Source organism: Poeciliopsis prolifica, unplaced genomic scaffold (assembly GCF_027474105.1).
Source record: "Poeciliopsis prolifica strain line A6 unplaced genomic scaffold, Auburn_PproV2 SCAFFOLD069, whole genome shotgun sequence".
Lineage (NCBI taxonomy): Eukaryota > Metazoa > Chordata > Actinopteri > Cyprinodontiformes > Poeciliidae > Poeciliopsis > Poeciliopsis prolifica.
Window position 1 is genome coordinate 1,226,019 of NW_026562444.1, and position 21,777 is coordinate 1,247,795.

A 21,777-nucleotide genomic window follows, 5' to 3' on the forward strand; every position below is an offset into this window, starting at 1 on the left:
TGTTGCAATTTTTGCTACGACTTTAAAATACGTAAATTTTAAACAGGCTTAAGGCCTCCGCCAAGTTTGGTGAGTTTTTGAATATGATAAAGCCCCCAAAAAGCCAATTCATTTGGGTGGAAGAATAATAATAATAAACAATAGGAAAACAATAGGCCTTCGCAGCGCTTAGCTGCTCGGGCCTAAATATTAAAGGCTAAAGATAATCCCAGGGCTACAGCCCCCTCTTGTGGTCACAAAGTAAAACTACATCACAATTGGAGAATTATTTTAACCCTCTCAGGCTCAAATTACTTGAAAAGACTGTTTAAGTTGTTGCAAATCTGCAACCCCTGCCTGGAGAGGGTTAAGATATGTCAGTATGTTATCTGCAGCAGCAGCAGACGGCCTGTTGCTGCAGCAGCAGACGGCAGCAGCAGACGGCCTGTTGCTGCAGCAGCAGACGGCAGCAGCAGATGGCCTGTTGCTGCAGCAGCAGACGGCAGCAGCAGACGGCCTGTTGCTGCAGCAGCAGCAGCGGCAGCAGCAGCAGCACTGTCCAGCTCCTGCCCATCATGGCTGCCATCCTCCAGCGCAGACGGATTCAACCTGAATGTCTCCAGAATGTCTTGGTTCGCTGGACTGCAACAAGTGGTACCTCCAGCCAAGAACCTCCCAGCTGGCACTGGCTGATGAATGTGTATCACTTTAGAGTTCGATTTGAGTAAAGTGGGTTTTTATTGATAATTGTTGCTGTTTTACCCTTTGCTGTAGCATAATGAATGCATAAGATCAAATAATCCACTGAGATCAAATGAGGAAGATCATCGGGCCTCCAAATGTGAAACTACATGACCTGTAATGTGAAAATATTACACGATGGTCATGTGTTACATAAATTTTTCTACTTAATGACACATATCCTTTGAGCTACTGGTGCGACTTTCATATCTGTATGACACATTTTGAGCTGAAAAAAAAAGACATGCAAATATCGACAGGCCAATAATTTGCTGTGCCAAAATATGACTCACCTGCTAAGTCAGCCAAATAGAGAGATAAGAAAGATGTAAGCTTTTCTACATAATCACACCTGTTCTCTGAGCTTCTGGTATGAGTTTTATATCAATAGGATAATATTTGTTAATAATAATAATTGTTGGTAAAAGTTTTTGTTCCTACATAAATTATTCAAATTATTTTATTGTACAGTACAAAGGAGACATGATTAAATTAATGAACAAAAGTTCAAATACATAAACCTGAAGTAGGTCAGTAAATATGAATAAATTCATATTTATATTCAGTGTCCTGAAAAAATAATTGATACCAGGAGATATTTTTCAGGTGGTGGAAGTTACTTCATTAGACACTAAACTGAGTGTCAAAATGCTTCAGGAAGCTTTGATCAGATCTATTGATTAAACACATCTGAAGGATCAAATTAAAATCTACAAAATAATGTTAAAAAAAAACAGACTCGCAGAGACTCAACACAGCCACCAGATGGCAGTAATGAGACGAGGAGCCAAAACTCCTTGGTTCCGGTCTGTCCTCAGCTGTTTGACGGTTCTATTGGACCTCACCTGATGTCTGAGTCTGCGCAGTAACTGTGTTTATCAGACAGACTGAACCCAGGAAACAGGAGGAACCTGCAGGTCCCAGAGGGAACTGGTGGAGCGGATACTGGGAGAACTGGGAGACACTGTCTGGGTTTCTAACATCCAGTTTCTCTCTGTCTGCAGTGTTGGACCAGTTTCTGTTCTGTGGGCCGAACTGAACTGAGGTGTGGACGGTTCTGTCCTACTGTCAGTTTTGTCTCTATCACCACTTCACAAAATGTTTATCTGGAATGAATTATTTTTCACACATTCATTTCTTTAAAATGATCTGTAATCAAACTGTTTCCATTCAGTTTGGTTCTGATCGTTTGGACCTAGAGGCTCAAATAAAACCGGATGTTGATCATTTTATAGTTTCATAGAATGATGTGAAGGTTATATGACTCCAATAATGATCATGAAGCTTCAGCTGATATTCATAAATGTTTTCTGATCAAAACCAAAGATTAATAAAACCAGAATCTCAATTAAATAAAAATAAACATTTAAATCAAATCAATCAAAAAATTTAGTTTATTTATAATATATCTTAGTGGTACGTAACCTACCAGGTGGATCCAATTTATGACTTTATAATAATTCTCCATCTGCAGCAACTTTAAAATGCGGATTCAGAATTTTATAATGATGTGAAACACATGAAACCAAAAATATCTAAATAAATATGAATGTTGGCTCACTGCAGCCTGGATAAGTGAGCCTCAAAGTTTCAGAATAATCGTCTCTTCCTGCTGCGTTTCCTGGAGTGTGAACAATATTCACATCACATTAACTGGGAACAGGAATGACTGGGAAGTATGGAAACAACCCTGAGCCTTTCTCCGGCTTATCTAGTTAGAAATATATGTTTTAAAAGTTTTCAGCTTCTGTTCCATTTTCCAGCCAGGCGTTGAATAAACCCAAGCCTTAAACCTTGGTTTGTCATGGAGTCGTTAATGAACCACGAACTGGAATTAAACCATCACAGCAGCATAGACTAAAACATAAAAACATTTAGTTTTAAATCTCTAACATTCTCAGGACGCGGTCAAAATGTAATCACATAACACAACTCATTTTAGTCAGACTGTAGTTAGGAGGGAGGAAACCGACCTGGAACATTCCTGAGGTCAGAGGTGGAGCAACAAGAGCAGGTTTAAATACTGACTGAACAGAAAACCTGCAGATCATCAGCAGAGCTGCAGTCCAGACCAAACAACTCAGAAACAAGCAGTGGTGAGTACCAAACCGGATATTTACTGAGTTTCTGCAAGCTGCACTAGGACAACACTTTCAGGAAATTTAGATTATCTTGGAGGAAACTCAATGCTTTTATTAAAATAGTGTCTAAAATTCATGATAAGAGTTGAATATTTAACTGTCTATGTTTTCTATGAATGTGGACATTAAATCATCCATCCTCTTTACAGAGCAGCGTTTGGTTTTTTCCAGCAGTAACTGCTGGAGAAAAGTGACAGTTTCAACCAACATATATCGAATATTTTATTCAAGTTATTTAAAGCAGCGTCAAATGTTGCCTGTTCAGTAAACAAGGTGAACTTCAGCTGCTTGCAGACATTGTTTCAGAGTTTTGATTTTTGATTTCTGCTCATCTTAGATCCAAACGTTTTTGGCCCAATTTCACCAACATACAGGAGGCAGAAAGCAAAGATCCAGGTGAGAAACTACAGCAACACTTTGAACAAACAGAGCAACACAGATCAGACTGAGGTTTCATCAAAATGACCCGGAAAAGGTCAAATCAAGCACATTACACCGGAAGTTTAACACCAAGATAGTTTTTATTTTGAACATGTTTTAACATCATTTCACTTCAAATGATTCAAGGAACCAAAATCACATTACATTTTAAATATTTATTTATAATTTGGTGTCAAAACGATCAAGTTTAAAGTTCCTAAAGGCCACAAAGTTTATTTTCCCTGTCTTAGAAATAAAGGAATAAATGTCATTATTTTTTTTATTTTTCTACCTTAACAAAACAAAAACATATTTTAAAGAAAACAACAAAGTAGAATTTTCTAACATTTCTTATAACAAGAAATGTTGTTATAACATACATTTCTTCCAAATGTTTGGCTGCTCCTTAAACTCCAGCAGCCAAAACAGTTTCTGTGTTTCTTATATGCTCCATTTATTTTCAGACTGTTTGTTTTATTGTTTGAAATGAAAAACAAAAAAACAACAGATTTGTTTCATTGTTCTTTGTTTATGAAACCAAAATCAGAAATCGGATTTGCGTTTCTTTATCCGATTTCCGATTTAGTGCACAAAATGGAAATGAAAATAACGGACTATAAGCTCAGTTTTGATTTTCAGGATTTTCTTTTTGCCAAGCGTCTGACCCAGAAGTTCTCTCTGCCCTGATCACTTTGTTTCTGGAAACTCGTCCAAAGCCGTATGTAATTAGTTTCATCATGATACCTTTATACAGAAAGTCTTAAACTCTGAATGTGTTTTGTATATGAAGCTAATGGCGTCTAAATGCAGCTTTCATTCAGTAAATGACTAAAGGGCTAGTCCACCCAATTTCTACCAACCTTCAACCTGCTCTGCTTTGAAAAGATGCTCAAACTAAAACATTCTGCCAGTCACTCAAACCAAATAGTTTTTTCAGTTTTTCCTTTCTGAATAGCATGAGCTTAACAATTATAATCCGATATGACCAGAGGCTCAACTACATCCTTTCAATTCGTCATCATATTAAGCTTTTCCCCAGGTTTAATATGTCCATATAGCTCCCTGATTCATGCACTTATAAAATACAATAATTAAATTCAAACCATCCTGGTATTTAGGTTTTTGTTGCCTCCTTAATGTAATTATTCCTTCCTGATGTCATCACTTGTCTCCTCTGTCACTGACCTCTTGACCTCCTTCACCCCTAGTCTTTGTCGTTTTCCACTAAATCAAATGGTCAAAAAGTTTTATACATTAGATGTAAAAAATTAAATCTTAATACAGTTTTTAAATATAATTTTTTTGAGTTGCTTGGGATGAAGTAGCTGTTTCCTCATTAGACCAACCTGCTGCCTTCCTGTTTGCCTGACTCATCTTCTCTTCTTTCTCTTCATCCTCACAGCTGATTAACATTCATTTTCTGTTAGTAGTTTTAAAAATACATAAAAAATTTATCTTTACATTTCAATGATGTCCTTGTTGGATAACAGTTATTGATTGGACCCTGGATCTGATTTCACTCATCAGATGCATCATTACATCACTGTAGTGATATGGAGTAAAGACATTTAAACTCAAGTTTCTCCCTGGAGCAACAGGCACCAAGAAAAACTCATTTTATCAGCCAAAAGGCTTTAGTGACACTGAGGACTAATTAGTTTGATACACACATAAACTTGTACAACTAATCTATAATTAAAGTATCAATAATAATAATAATAATGTGAGAATAAATTGCTTCCTACAGGGCAATTAAAAAAAGAAACAAAAAACAGGCCAATATTTTATCATTTAATATTTAAGTGAGCCAAAGAGTCTCTAGCTGATTGGCTGCAGGTCTGAACCATATTGTCAGCATCATTATTATAGCTGATAGGAATCTGATCCAAACTGGCAACCCACATTAATGAAATGGTGAAACAATATCGACCACAAAACACTGTTTGATAAAAGATATCAATGTTCTTCCTAACACAAAAAGCCCCAACAAACTAATGTAGAAAAATAAATGGTTTCTCTTCACAATGTTTATTTATTTACCATTGATCAATTTGTATGATTTGTTCTTTAAGTTGCCATTCATATAATTTTTCAGACTCATGATGACTGAGGGATGAAGAGTCTGATGTCTGGTTCTGATGGTTCTGATCCATTCTGTCTGTTATCAAACTGTGTGTCCTGAATATCTCCAACACATTTTCTTTTTAAATCACTGCTATTGAACTTTAGTGAAACTGTTCAGCCCTGAATGTCCATAGATGTTATACATCCAATGAAGCTCTCATGAGAGCCTGATAAACTCCCAGTAGTCCATTTCTTAAAGCTCCCCATTCTGGGTCCCAAGAGCAATTTGTTTTCTTTATGGATAAGAGCAAGGCATTTATCCATAAAATAATAATTTGTACATACATTATCAAATGTATATTATTGTAAAAACAAATTATTTCATAGCGAAATTGTTTGTTTTTGATATTATGACAGAAATAATAATAATAAAAAAATCAGCTCCACCAAGTGGGAGAAAAAACCTCATCACGTTCTTGAAGGGGCGCGTGCTCAAGCTTCTCAGTGTGTGTGTAAATATTTTTCAATGATAACTAGATAGATATAAAAAGATATAAATAGTAAATTATTTGAATTTCTTTCTTAGACAGGAACCCAGTTCCTCCATTATTATTATTGTTATTATCATCATCGTCACAGTTCTGATTGCAGACACTCTCAGTGAGTGCCGGTTGGAGACATCCTCATTGTTGTGGTTTCAACGTGTATTTAAAGCAGCTCCAGTCAACCACAACACTGTCCATGTAAAACTAGCTGCTGCTTGATGATGCTCTGACATTAAATCAAGATGTCATAAAGCTGTTAATAACAAAGTGTCTGATGATCCAACTTCCACGTCATGATGTTATGTTTATGGTTAAATAATGACATCAAGTGATGACAGTGCATACTTGTCTGACAGCTATAGACAAGATTAGTGGTGAAGGATTGGACGGGGGATGGAGGGCATCCTAATCAGCAATGTTGCTCTGTTTCTTTTCATGCATGCACAAACAGCTGTTAAATACAGAAAATGCAGACTAGGAAAAAATCATTTTGGCGCCTCCTTGAGTGCAGCACCCCCATTGCACTCTGCATACCCACTTTTAGTGCCACTGGGTACGTCATGAACAATTATACAGAAAAAGTTAATTATCCCAAATATATAATAAAAATGTATCTATTTCTACCAGATAGGAAATGTTTGAAATAATGTTCCAATTAGATTATTAAAAGCTTCCCTGAATAAATTTTTTAGGATTTGGGAAAGAAAAGGTCATCATTCTGACTTTAATCTCAGAATTTGGACTTTAATCTAAATAAATAATCCCTCATCTATAATCGTCTTTCATGGTTTACCACCTTATAATGTTTCACACTTCCATAAGTGAAGTATGACTGTCCAATTAGAAATGAAAACCTTTGTTCCCTTCATGAGATTATTTACTATAACTTATTGGACTCAACTGACTAAACATAAAGAAAGACTTTTGAGTTGATTGTTTCCATTATTCCTTTGCTCTGGATTTATAAGCAAGAAACTTTAAAAGAATAATTTCATATTTAATTTGGCTACATACGTTTGACCTGATTGTAGTCAGAGCTTTAAACCAAAAATCTTACAAAATAAACTGGAATAAAATATTTTCATAAAAATGTATTTATTACAATAACATACAAGCAGATATTCAGCCCGTGTTTTGGGGAATCAGGAACAAATATTTCTATAGTTTAAGAATATAAAAGATAAAGAGACAGTGAGGAAGACGATGTCCGGAGGAGGAAGAGGATCACTGGGGGATTCTGGGAAGCTGCATCCAAACTTGGAGTTGAGGCCTCTGGTCCTGGAGAGCTTGTATGAAACAATACAAGATAAAGAATAATTCAAAAAAAGTTCAGCCAATCGAAGGGAAGAGCAAATTTCACATACAGAAAAATAACATGAATTTACAAACAAAAAAAAAATAAAATCAGAGGGAACGAATATTGGTAACAGGTATTGGAAGAAAACATTATCAAGGTTTTAAAGATATTAATATCTTGACAAGTATCAAAATCTCCAGAGAGGGATATTATATTTGATAAACTTATCAAACGGTCAATATACAAATCAATCCAATTTTATTTGATTCCAGCAGCAAGGCATTTCAAAAATGTTTTGCATCATAACTAATACAAAAACACAAAGTCATGCAACAGAATCAACAATCAAAACATGACATTAAGTCAAGTTCCAAGTTAATTTAGTAGTTGATTAAATAAAAATAAAACTCTACAGGTTTTTAGTCTGGATTTAAAGGAAGTCAGTGATTCAGCTCTTTTTAAACTCTTTATATCACATTTTGTTTCACTGTTTTCTGACTTTATTAGGACTAAAGATGAAGGCAGAGGACGTCTTGAACGCTTTGGAGGATTTAAATCAGAAAGAGCTTGAGAAATTCAAATGGTATCTTCACCAGCCTGAGACTCTTCCTGGACTCACAGGGATCAAGAAAACATTACTTGAAAAATCAAGAAGCACCGACATTGTGGACATTATGGTGCAGACCTTCACACTTCAACGATGCCTGGAGGTGACCAGCACAATTTTAGAGAAAATTTCCAGGAATGACCTGCGGCAGAGATTATGTCGCTATGAGAACACAGAAAGCAGGATGAATCGGTCTGTGGGATCTCCACGTCTGAAGAAACACCAGCTGATGGAGCCCATGGAGAACCTGGAGGACAGGATGTGTCTGCAGCACGATAAACCTCTGGAGCTGTTCTGCAGGACCGACCAGACATGCGTCTGCTCACTCTGCTCTGTTTCAGACCACAAGAACCACCAGCTGGTTCCTCTGGGAGAAGAATCTGAAGGAAAGAAGGCAAAGCTGAGGAAGACGGAGGCTGAAGTTCAGGAGACGATCCAGGAGAGACGACTGAAGATCCAGGAGATCAGAGAGTTGCTGAAGATCAGTAGAGATGCTGCAGACAGAGAGAAAGCAGAAGCTGTTCAGGTCTTCACGGCTCTGATGGAGTCTGCTGAGAGACGCCTGAAGGAGCTCCTCAAGGAGATCCAAGGCAAACAGGAAACTACAGAGAAAGAGGCTGAAGGCTTCATCACAGACCTGGAACAGGAGATCTCTGAGCTGGAGAAGAGGAGCTCTGAGCTGAAGCAGCTCTCACAGGATGAAGATCACCTCCACCTCCTCCAGAGCTTCTCCTATCTGACAGATCCTCCACCTGTCAAGCACTGTGTAGAGGTCAGAGTTCATCCACCATCATATGAGGAGACTGTGAAGAGAGCTGTGAGCCTGATGAAGGAAACTCTCTGGTAAGAGATGGAGAAGAGGTTGAAGCTGAAGAGGCTCCAGCAGTTTGCAGTGGATGTGACTCTGGATCCAAATACGGCTCATCCTAAACTCATCCTGTCTGATGATAAAAAGCAAGTTACACATGGAAATGTTCGGAAGAATCTTCCAAACAATCCAGAGAGATTTACTTTGTTTACTGTTGTTTTAGCAGAACAGAGTTTCTCTTCAGGCAGATTTTACTTTGAGGTTCAGGTTAAAGGAAAGACTGACTGGGATTTAGGAGTGGCCAGAGAATCTGTTGACAGGAAAGGAGAAATTTATCTGAGTACCGAGGACGGTTTCTGGACTGTTATAATGAGAAATGGAGATCAGTACTTTCCAGGTCATGACGATTCAGTCCGTCTGCATCTCCATCCTGGTCCAGAGAAGGTGGGGGTGTTTGTGGATTATGAGGAGGGTCTGGTCTCCTTCCATGATGTAGATGCTGCAGCTCTGATTTACTCCTTTACTGGCTGCTGCTTCACTGAGAAACTCTACCCATATTTCAGTCCTTTTCTTAATAATGGAGGTTCAAACTCTGCTCTCTGATCATCTGTCCTGTTCATCAAGGTGGTTGTTGCTGAATCACCATGAAGAATAAATCAAAGTTACTCCTCAGGTAAAGTCCTGCTGGTGGAAAAGTGAAAGGAGTTTTAAATTGTAATCAGCAGGAAGTCAACAGTTCAGTTTATAGATGGATTATTTGCTGCAGCTGCTTCTGATTGTCTCTTCATACACAATATTTCTCCACATTATGAAATTAATTTTATTCTGTTTATTCTTATGTTTAATATTGAAACCATTATATTTTACTTGTTGGATAATTAGTATTCATATAATAGGCCAGAAACATTATTTGTTTCATATTTTTCCTGAGTAATATTTGTGGGTAAAAACAAATCATTGGCTGAACTTCCCCAGACAGTTATTTGGGAACTGGCTGTTTTTCCCGTGGCCTTCCCTGCGGGGAGTAAGGGGACTGAGGGCACAGACTCCCAAAACTAAACTTGTTTAATATGCCGTTTGTTTTTATTGTTTTTCTAGTCTCAGGGCTTCTGCAGCCTAACAAGTTTTCTTCCTGGTGTGTGGATCTGATCCACATCGGATCAGAACCACAGTAAAGCTCTACGTTCGCATGTCAATGAGCCAAACCTTTACTGATACATAGAGAACATAGAAATCTCTCAGAGAACCTGGCAGGATCCAGATCTCAGGATGTTTCTACTATTTTGCTCATTTTATGACAGAACAGAAATAAAAGACGTAACTGGAGGAAACAGAAGGTTCTGTCTCGTCTCAACGTTCTTCCTCATCAGAGCTAAAACCTGTACAGAAAATCCACTGAGTTCAGCACATCTCAATGTCAGCTTCTCAGCAGGACAGTCATTTTTAATCAGTCATCAAACACAAACTAAACTCTACTGAAGAAAACCCGGCAGTAACTGCAGCAGCTCCTCCCAGCTTCTGCTATGGGTGAAGGAAGAAGCCATAAGAAGGTGGAGTTAACGCCTGTTATTGTGAGGAACTACAGTTACTACAGTACGATTATTCAGAAGGCACTAAGTCTTTAAATCATGGAATATTTTTATACATCTTGTCCAAGATATGATTCTGAGTTCTCTGAACTGCTGTCTGATTTTATCATTGTTTATTAATACATCCATATATCACTGTTTATCAGCAAAGTAGAGGATAGATTTCCAAGAGAATGGCTGATTATTCTGGATGACTGGATCTTCACCACAGGAACACAACCAGCCACTGGTTCTGCTTATTCCTGGGATACAAACATTTCTGAATCTGATGTTGTTGAAACTGACGATGCTCTTTTTGATCATTTCTGGTTTAGGTTCCTGCAGTAATGATCACATCTCTGCAGGTTTAATCCAGGTCTGTTTAACAGTAAACACCAGAAATATCTGCAGGATTAGAGTGAAGCAGTTATACTATGATACTATCAATCATATCAATACTATCAATACTAATACTGATAATATGCAAATTTTATGAAATGTTGACAGACTGACAAACTCCTCACCACAATGATTTTTTTCAAAGACAAAATTCAAAGTATATTAAACTTAGAATTTTATTTTGTAGATACATTTTTCAGGGGGATACATTTTGCAATAAAGGATATTAATTTGAGAAAGGCTCGTGATTGAATTTCTGCTACTTGCTTAGTTTCTCTGAGATACAGGAAAAAAGATAATTTGCTAAATTTCTCCTGAAATAAAATATTATTTCTGGAGTATTTGATGAGATTAAACCCAAAGGTTATTAAACAATGATTAGATAGAGTAAAGTTAGGAAAAATGTTTTATTTGTTTACACTCTGTGTCATATTGTCATGAAATGTGTTTTAAAGGAAACACCAAACTGCAGGCTGAAATCTGAGACAAATGTAATAAAACTGAAGCTATTAAAGAGCAGCAGAGCTAATCACAATCAATAATGTTGATAACATCAAGAGTTAAGAGAAAGAGCCAGTGAAGAGTGGAATAAACCACAGAGCTTAAAAACCGAGACAGGAGGAAGAGCCTGGCAGAGCAGAGGGACGCAGGAAACAAACTGACATGTGAAAGATTAACACATTATAGAAGGAGACCAGAGCTTAACGGAAAAACCTGAAATTAACATCAAAATGGAAATGAACACTAATCTAGGAGCAGGTTCAAATGCACAGATAACATTAAACTATTAACTAATATGACAAGAGGTAGAAATAAAACGACCAAGATCTGAACCCAAATATTTTCAAGGGAGCAAAAAGCCACAAATCACAACAACAAATGGTTCAGAGAATGAAGACAGGAATGTGTAAGTTTTTAAATAACTTAGTCTAAGAATGCATTAAAAGTTACTTTTATCACCTAGAGAGTCCACTGTAAATTATAATGACTTTCACAGTGTTTGACATTAATCATAATTTAAGGAATGAGCTTAAGTTTCAGAGTAAAGGCCAGAACAGAAGAATTTGGTTTTAAATTATTTTCAAGAGAAAACTAAGTGCAATAGAACAGAAATAGTTTTTGACTTGAGATTAGTCAGTAAATCTGATTACAATGGCTGCTACTCATTACCCAGTTATTAAGGAAAAGGAAAACTGAAAGTAATTTATGCTAACATATTTAGACACACAAACAGGTGTTCTGAATAAGATGTTTTAAAATATACTATACTGGGCTTCAGTTGCCAAAAATGACATCTTGTATTAACTGGCACCATGTGCTTCTCAGTGGTTTTGCATTTGTTCATTTTACATGTATGTTGTCACCGTGGTGCCACTCAGCCGGCTGAATTCAAATAAATAAATACGTTATAAAACATGAGGTGCGTCTATCTGCCTGAATAAAGCCGTCATGCAGCTGCAGAGTGGAGGAGAAAACCTTGTGATGGACAAACCAGAACCAAGACTTTTAACTTCTGATATGTGGAGATTGACTGAAGCTGAAGGGATGATTTTATCTTTGACTTTAACTTATTATCTGACCATAAAACAGAGAAAGAACTGAAAGTCCATTAAAAGTGACAACTTTGCATTATTTTATAAATATAGATACTTTAATGCAAAGTTGGCATTTTTAATGGACTTTTAGAGCAACTTTGTATTAAAAGTGTCATTATTTATGTCATGTCCTCAACCTCCAACGCCTTGCCGGAGTCGACACTCAGCTAAACTCCTCTCCAAAGGAATCACACAGACTGGAGCGTTTGCGTTGAGTCTTTAATGAAGCCAGTTGGAGTAGGTGTAAAACGACAGTGCTTTCTAGGACCAATTGTATAACAGTAGCTGTGTTACTGCAAAAACCCATGCGTTGCGTTGTCCTGACCTGTCGGCTTTCTAATGACATCATTAACGCTCGACTCTTAAAGTGATGTACATAAATTTCACCACTAGATGGCGACATTGAACGCTTAAATCTTATAACTTGTAGAATGTCAACTGACATAACATCACAATTTATGACATCAGTTATAGACATTCATAAACTCCATGTTTTGTCAGTCTAATGCACAGCCTGTCAAATAATGTCTCACCAAACAACGACTTACACGTCTCTGTTGCATTTTGGTTAAATATATGGATTCTTTATTTAGTGAAGTTTAGAAATTTTACCTAAGAGTTATGATCATAGTTAGGTCAAATTAAAAGTACAGTCTATTAAAACTATTTATCAAAAAAATAATGCATAGATTGGAAATTTTAACACGATATGCCACAATGATGCACTACACAGTAAAGTACACTGGATTTGGAGTTTGGTCCTCAAAAAAGAAAAAAAGAGATAGATAAGAAACACAAAACGAACACCGATACTTCACTAAAAGGAGAACAGGAAATGATATGTTGGAGGGCAAACGATGGATCGACATGTTGAGGTTATGCAACAGCATTCTGATATGGTATGTTTTTCTTCAAAAATGTTCAAATTATTGCAATGATCTGCTACCCACCAATGTTAATAACTACAGTGGAAACAGTCCTGCCACTCAGTGACCTTAACACAGCTGGGAAACCTCAGATCGTCCACCTCTGCAGTAAACACCCAGTTCTGTTCTGGGCGGGTCTAGAAGTTCTGTTCTGGGCAGGTCTAGAAGTTCTGTTCTAGGCAGGTCCAGACTAATCTTTTCAATTCTCCCACAGAAAGTAAAACCATAAAACCACGAGAGATGTTTGCAGTTGAACTAGTATTACAGGAAACAGCTTTTGTTTTCACTAACGGTTTATGCCTGAAGCGTAACTTCTTAACAGTTTAAGACCAAAGATCTACAAAATGATCTGATTATGTAGATCAGGTCATTTCAGGTCACTTAGTTTATTTAGGAACAAGTTTTCTTTAAGGATTGTGCTTCCTCCAGGCCTTGGGGAAGGAAGCCATGATGTAATCTTGCCAGGTTGAGATTTGGAAGTTCTTAAACAAGAACAGTTTTTCTTATAAATGTTTTTTCTCCTTCTACTATAAAACCTGAACAGGTCAACATAGAGTTGGTTTCAAATTCACTCTACCTACATGATGACTCCTTCAGCTTCAGATATTAGTATTTTTATATTCGTCCTACCAGCTAACTCAGGTTGCTGATGTAAGCAGATTTCTTAAACTGAACTGTGTTTTACTTTGCTTGTTCAGATCATTGTGTTCTCAGTTAAAGCCACAAGAACCCGACTAAACGAACTAACTGGAATCAAACAGACATATTTAATATACTGTCTAATTGTTGGAGAACATCAGCGGTCATTTTCTACATTTTTCAGTAGCTCCTCAATTGTATTTAGGTCTGGACTTTGACTAGTCCAGAGCTAAATTCCAAGCTGCTTTAGTCCCAACCATCCAATAATATATCTATCTGTACATTCAGTGTGGTTCTCAAGCTGGCATCCCAACTTTGTAGATAAAAATCGTACATTTGGTGGACAGACAATCACTTATTTGCTTCTATCACAGCGACATCCTGTTTGGAATGAACCAGCTGCCTCAGCAACCCTCAGCGATCCTCAGCGACCCTCAGCGATCCTCAGCGACCCTCAGCGATCCTCAGCGACCCTCAGCGATCCTCAGGAATCCTCAGCGACCCTTAGGAATCCACAGCAACCCTCAGCGATCCTCAGCGATCCTCAGCGATCCCTCAGCGACCCTCAGCGACCCTCCGCGATCCTCAGCGACCCTCAGCGACCCTCCGCGATTCTCAGCGATCCTCAGCGACCCTCAGCGACCCTCAGCGATCCTCAGCGACCCTCAGCGATTCTCAGCGATCCTCAGGAATCCACAGCGACCCTCAGCGATCCTCAGCGACCCTCAGCGACCCTCCGCGATCCTCAGCGACCCTCAGCGATTCTCAGCGATCCTCCGCGACCCTCCGCGATCCTCAGCGACCCTCCGCGATCCTCAGCGACCCTCCGCGATCCTCAGCGACCCTCAGCGATTCTCAGCGATCCTCGGTGACCCTCAGCGATTCTCAGTGACCCTCAGCGATCCTCAGGTATCCTCAGCGACCCTCAGTCATCTCAGCAATCCTCAGCCCTCAGCGATTCTCAGCGACCCTCAGTGATCCTCAGCGATCTCTAATTATTTAATCATCTCCATCAACGCCATTCTTTGCTGATTCCTCTGTGAGAGTATCTGTTTTCCTTCCCATTAAACTGTCTCTGATCATGTTCCTCGACCTGTTCACCTGTCAGAGACTTTGTTATTTCTAAACCTCATCAAACTAATTCCAAGTGTCTGTCTTCATGTTGACCCGACCCAAGCCAAATATAACATACACAAAATAAAAATAATGATACTTCAAGGTAAAATCAGATTAACACATCAGTGTGCCGCTGTGCTTCGTTATGATGATGATTCCTGCAAGTGAATATTTCGACTCCCATCAGCATCAATCAAGACTTTGTTCTTATTTTTTGCTTCATTTTCAAAACCTACCAACAATAAAACAATGTTGCATTATCTGATCAGAAATTATTCTTCTATTTTAAATGTTTACGCCACGCCAGCCTCCATCCATCCATCTTTCATTCCTCAGCTGCTGCCTCTCCAGAGGTCAAAGGTGAGAGGTGGAGTGTAATGAAGAGGCCTTCATTACTGAGTCATTTATTCAATGTATTGTATAGCACTGTAAAAAACATTTGCACTTTGTCACTATGGACTTTATTTAGCACTGCACTTTAAAAGTAGATCTGTAAATGAATAACATTTTGCACACAAAAGTTTTAATTGTATTTATTGAGTATTTTAGGGATTAGTGTGTAGCCTTTGTTCTTTGACTGTGAAGAGGATAATTGTTACTCAGAGCAATGAGCTATTGGTAGATAAATTTACTTAGGGTCGCTAAGTAAATGATGTGCATAATTTATTAGGTGTGGAGTGTTAATATAGAGTGACTCTTTTCTGTGTCCTCAGGATATTTGGACAAATATTGTCCTAAGGGGCTGGACAATGATATAGGTCCTGGGAGAGACCATTGAGAAGAATGGGACAGGGTGTACTGTTTTATGGTGTTTTGGTAAGGATCAAACATTAAAAAAATTTATAAAAAGGAAGTTGATGTGTTTGTAGTAAAATGTATTTTATTTAATTAAGTGGAACAGGGTAAAATGGGATTCCCTTATGAATTTACCGACTGTTTGATCTGTCACAGCTGGGATTATTTAAGATTGTAATTTCACCTGTGATACTTATTGAGATACAGACACTGAGATTGTGTGATACTGAGATTGTGACTTGTGTTTCTGATGGTGGGAGGAGTAAACCTGCTGTTCCACCTAACGCTGCCTCATCTCGTCCATCTGCACTGAAAAATCCAGCCGAAAAAGGCCAACCTGTTACACGGGGTCACCTGGGCAGGTCGCCAGTCCATCGCAGGGTAACACATGCCAGCCGTTCGTTCTGTTGCCAAGTCAAGTCTGTGATTCAACCAGTGCAACAGATAAAATGTCTTTAGGAACATTTCATGCCTGTTCTGCAGTTTGGATGAATTCAGGTCGATCTGTTGAAGCATCTGCTGGACTCAAGACTCACAAGACACTTTCTCTTAGTTTTCATTTGTAAGTTTTAATGTATTGTTAAGCAGTTTTCAGTTGAACTTTAACATTGTGCTTTAATTGAACCATTGTTCTGTCTGCCATGTTCCTCAGCATGATGCTGCATGTTGTTCACCACTGTCTCGTTTTCTGCAGTGTAATTTGACTCTTGATCTGCTAATACAGATGAATCAGGCTGAGTCTGACTGTAGAAGAACCGGTTAAAGACACGTCCATCCAGAAGCAGCTTTCCTGACAGAACTGTCACTTTCATCCTCTAACAGACATTTACTCTGACTTACTTTGAGTATTCTTCTGTCTTTATACTGTAATGGCATCCAGTTCTGCTGATTAACCAGTGAATGCACCTTTCAGACAGATGGTTTCATACAACAATTACTTGAGACGCACTCACTGATGTGAAGGTGTTTTATGTTCGATTCATGTTTTATTTGATAATTTCTTTGTTCATTTTCTTATATCTTTATTGAGCTCATTTGTTATTGTTGTGATTTTGGACTTTGGTTATTTTTAAATGTTTTTGTTCAGGTTAATTTCAGGCTGTTTCCTTTATTACTAGTTTCTCCTCTTTCCCTCAACCTTCTTCTCAACGCAGCTGTTTTCCATCTCCTCTCTGATTTGCTGTTCAGGTTCCTTTGCCACTTCTCCCCCAGTGCTTCATCTCTTTCTGCACTGAGTTCTTTGTTGCATTTAGAGATGGGAAGTATGAATATTTTCCTGTGGTTTGACTCCCAAAGAAGGTTCTGTTATCTCCCAAGCTGCTCTTAACCTATTATTATCTGTAGCCTCATTTCTTAGTTAACTTGGTAAATATGAATGTTGTACATTTAATAAATCTTTTTTCATTTAGTATTTTTATTAGAAGCCTTATACATGTCTGATTTTATGTATGTGTTCTGTTATGAACAAAGGCATTCTTAATTTTGTGCAATATTTTAATCAAATATTACATTTTTATTTAGCACTAAATCAAATTAAAAACCACTGCAAAGAATCAACCCAACAGAACCACAATAAAATCATGGATTATAGTAACTTTACTACAGCCAGTCATATTTCTGGGTTTTTGCAGTGAACTCTCCTGCTCACCTGAATCTACGAACAGATTCTGCACCTGACCGTCGCGTTTCTGTCTTGCAGTGCGGATGATCGAATCCTCAGGGGATTGGCCACATCCAGTGGATATGACGGTCACTGCATTGAGGTCAGCTCCTAAAGAGGGTGAATATGTATTAAATCACTTATAAATCTTAAGTTTTTTTATATTATATGTTAAGCATTTCCATTTGATTTTATAGAAATCTCTTTTCAGCGTGACCTGAAAGGTTTTTTGTTACTTGTTACACAGGTTGAACCACCAGACTGTGAGCATAAAGTTATAAGGATGTAACAAAGATTCATGGTAGATTAAAAAATCAGTTATTTCATCAGAATTTAAAAATAATTTCCTTTTTGTTGTTTGTCTCAGCTATTTGAAACTATTCTGGTTCTTATGAGGTTCTATATTTCACACCATATGAAATATTCCTCTACAAATCCTTTGCCCTTGATTTTTTGATAATTTATTGTAGCTTAGTATTACTATGCTAGTAGTAATACGCTGTCTGATTAATTCACGCAATCATTTTCCAAATATTCAAGATTTTGACAAATAAAAATGTGTAAACAAAAGATTAAAGTCTGTTTGTTAAAAAAAGACCCAAAGACATAAAGTAATTTTTTATTTTATTTATAACTATTTATTTCAAACAAAGCATTGATCAAGTGCAAGGGGACAAAAACTAAAATGAAGCAATGCAAATTAAAAACAAAAAAAGAAATTAAACTAAGGTGTATTGAACAACTGGCTTTAAAAACATCCACAAATTTCCCTCACTTACTTTTTTATTTTCCAATATATTTATGTTCTGTAAAATTCATGATGAAAAATTAAGACAACTACAGACTTATGTGAAAATCTTTTAAAGACTCAATACATTACATAATTCTCAGATTAAGCATAAAAACATGGTTCAGAAAGGAAATATACATCTATTTAGAAAATATAAGATTTCAATAGTTCACAGACATCAACAATTAACAATTAGTAAAATAAAACTAATCGAAGGATCTATTATTGCAGATTACAACATTTTTATGTATTTTTATTTTTTGAGAAAAGCATCACCAAAGTTTTCTGAAGCCCAGTGAGTCAGAATGATAATTTCCTTGTTGTGGTTCTTCTTTGTCTGAAAGATGAAAACAGACGATCAGAGAGTAAATCATGAGGATATTTCCAGTTTATTTCAGCATAAACTTTCTGACTGACAGGCTCTTACCCTCTCAGGACTTTCTCTATCTCACTGCTTGTTCCACCAGCATAAAGATTAAAACATATTTAATGGTCCTTTACTTAAATATATATTTAAAATTGCTGCTGTCTATTCAAGGTGAAATTCCTTCTTGATCAATGACATTTATGAATCTCCAACCAACACAATGATTTCTATGAAGAAATGTAATCCATTCAGTCTGTACCAACCTTTTTTCTCATCAAGTTGATTTTCTGATTTAATTTTTTCTAGTATCATCTCCCTAAGGGTTTATTTTGTGGATCTTTTGCATTTCTGTTCTCACAAGTTAACATTTAGATTTTTTTCTTTACCTTTTATTCTACTGTTATTTTAAACACTTTATGTATTTCAGTTACTGGCTGTGTTAGGGTTAGGATTATTCACTCACCTGTCATTTCAGACCTAACAGGTCTAATATGGGAGGTGGATCTATCCCACTTTCTGGGTGAGTTCGGGATATACATCTATTCCACCTAGAGCACTGTGCTCAGTGTCCAAATATTGGATATGATCGACTCCACCCAGCGCAGGGTTGTTAATATTTGGAGGCGAGTCGACTCCACCCACAGCAGGGTTGTTAGTATTTGGAGGTGAGTTGACTCCACCCAGCGCAGGGTTGTTAGTATTTGGAGGCGAATCGATTCCACCCACAGCAGGGTTGTTAGTATTTGGAGGCGAATCGACTCCACCCACAGCAGGGTTGTTAATATTTGGAGGCGAGTCGACTCCACCCACAGCAGGGTTGTTAGTATTTGGAGGTGAGTTGACTCCACCCAGCGCAGGGTTGTTAGTATTTGGAGGCGAATCGACTCCACCCACAGCAGGGTTGTTAATATTTGGAGGCGAGTCGACTCCACCCACAGCAGCACACTCAGGATCTGAAGACAGGTCGACTCCACCCACAGCAGGGTTGTTAGTTTCCTCTGGAGCAGAAAAAATTTCTTAAATTAATATGAAGTCAATCAAATTTTAAACACAAATATTTTTCTTTTGTTGCTCACAGACGTCAGAAATGATCAGATATGGGTTTCATATTTCAATCAGCCTTATGAGATCTAATTTTAATGTTATTTAATGACGATAATGAGATAGGGTTAGCTGCTCATAAATGACTCAAATAAATACAATTCTGAAAACAAATGGTTTCGACATTCAGAGAATTAGAGAAGAACTGGACAATTTGAAAAATACTCACGTCGATACATATTCTGATCACTTCCTCTTCCTTTACAAAAAAACTGTTAATTTGAAAACAAAAGTTACATATTAAGAAGAAACTAAGATAATATATTTATTCTTGTTCTTCTGGTAGAATGTCTGTGAATAAATAGCTGAACTTACTAATCCCATGTTGCTTACAGATCCATATGTTGCTGCTTCGTTGCAGAGAGAACTGGAAGCATCTGAGTCCCACCTTAAATACAATCCTCCTCCTTTCATTGACCACGTCACGTACAACAATCCTCATGACGTTTCCACAACTGTTATCTCACTTCCAGGCTCAATAACTTAGTCATTGAATAGACTTCCAATATTTAACTCGAATCATTTAAAATAAAAACGTGTACTTTTCTAAATCCTCATCTTCACCTTCGAAGGTGAGCTACGTTCCAGCAGTTCTGATAGTTAAAAATAACTACATGCAACTACCCCCAACTGTCCTTCCTTGCACACACCCTCCCAGATAAAACAGATTCCCGCCCACGATACAAGATCAGTATAGCAAAACTTCCACATACGTGTTTTTTCTTCTCATGTTAACAGACAAATGGTTCAAAGTTCTGGAGGAGTGAATCCTGAAAGCTGCAAATTGCTGTGTTTCTAGCCTCTGGCTGCCTATGTTGTTGTTGTTTTTATTATTAATATTTATTGGATGAGTTGTACTGCAATGCCATAAAGTACATGCATTCATACATTTATTCATTGGATAATCAGTTGTCCTATAACAGTAAGTTGTTTCTCTGTGTACATGAAGCAGATTGGCAGCGCCAAGACCTTTCTCCTGGCTCTGACTTGTTGTTGACAGGGAACGGTGCAATTCTGTACCTGTCATTAGTTGGGAGGAAGAGGAGGAGCTTGATGTTTTCACAGATTATTTGTCTCAAAATAAATTGTGGAAATATTGTGGTAATTTTAACAAATATGTAAAAAAAAAAAAGCATTTTCTATAAAAGTTGCTTACTGCAGCTTTAACAGAAAAAACATTAGAATTAACATCATCAGTACAGCTTGACTCAAATATACAGGGTTGTTAGGCAATTGACCCCAAACTACTCAGAAAGATCAATTGTCTGAAATGCAACAAAATTGTGTGTTGTGTAGGTAGAAGATTGCAAGCCAATAAACTAAACTCCTGGCTGGCTCGCCAATAAGTGGAACCCTTTGTGAACTGAGTAGTCCAGGATACCAACTGAATGTGTAAGAATCAGCCTGATTTGTCAGGAAATTACCACACTATTATGGTAATTTCTCTTTTAGATTTTCCTTTATGCTAAAAATTTATTAGGTAAGGCAATGTTTTTGCAAGGGTCAGTACAGCTTAATTCAGTACCAGAAATAATCAAGTAAGAAAAATACATCCTCTCAATCTAACATATCTTTCCCTAACCTTGACACAGAACTAAAAAGGGAAACTTTGAGAGAAGGAATATAGAATATCGAAACCCAGAACTGGCTTGATGATGAAGAATTTGACCCTGCAGGAAGAGCCTCACAGGCTGATCGATGAAGGCAAACACCCCTGCAGGTCTGAGGAGCTTTCACCTTTGCATGGATGCTGAGTTTCCTTAGGCCTTGGGTGTTGGCAGTTAGAGTCCTGATTTAGAACAACAGGTTCCTCTTCTTTGCCTTTGTCCTTTGTCTTGGCCTTTGGCTTTGGAATCTAAACTCAGATGATGAGAGAAGTCCAATTTGGAGCCACATGTTGCAGGACTGATGGGTTGGTCCCCATACACAGGACAGTCTTTGTGGCCCAGGCTCTTCTTCAGCTGCAGAGTTCTTTGTCTATCCCAGGGGTGGCCAACCAGACAACGACCAAGAGCCACATTTTTTACCAAGTTACCGCAAAGAGCCACATCATATGCATGGGCACACATCAACCCATCATTTCCTCATACTCACATACTTTTGCTCAGCCAGATTTATTGTAAATTTCACTCACTATTTTAACACTACAAGGACCACAGGCCAGACATTTTCAACAATGAACACTGTGCACTTCCTCATCCAAACAAACTCAGTTTATG

General features: G+C 37.7%; 1 long non-coding RNA gene and 1 pseudogene across 1 annotated transcript; one reads left to right on the plus strand and one right to left on the minus strand.

Annotated features, from left to right (window-relative positions):
* Positions 1-2,779: 2,779 nt before the first annotated feature.
* LOC129351716 (E3 ubiquitin-protein ligase TRIM21-like) lies at positions 2,780-9,604 on the plus strand (annotated as a pseudogene).
* Positions 9,605-17,964: 8,360 nt separating this feature from the next.
* On the minus strand, positions 17,965-20,160 carry LOC129351779 (uncharacterized). Its single transcript, XR_008604774.1, has 4 exons — positions 19,874-20,160; positions 19,728-19,770; positions 18,921-19,455; positions 17,965-18,427 (listed from the first exon to the last, which is right to left on the minus strand). It is a non-coding gene; the product is annotated as an uncharacterized LOC129351779 (long non-coding RNA).
* Between the last annotated feature and the right edge of the window lie 1,617 nt (positions 20,161-21,777).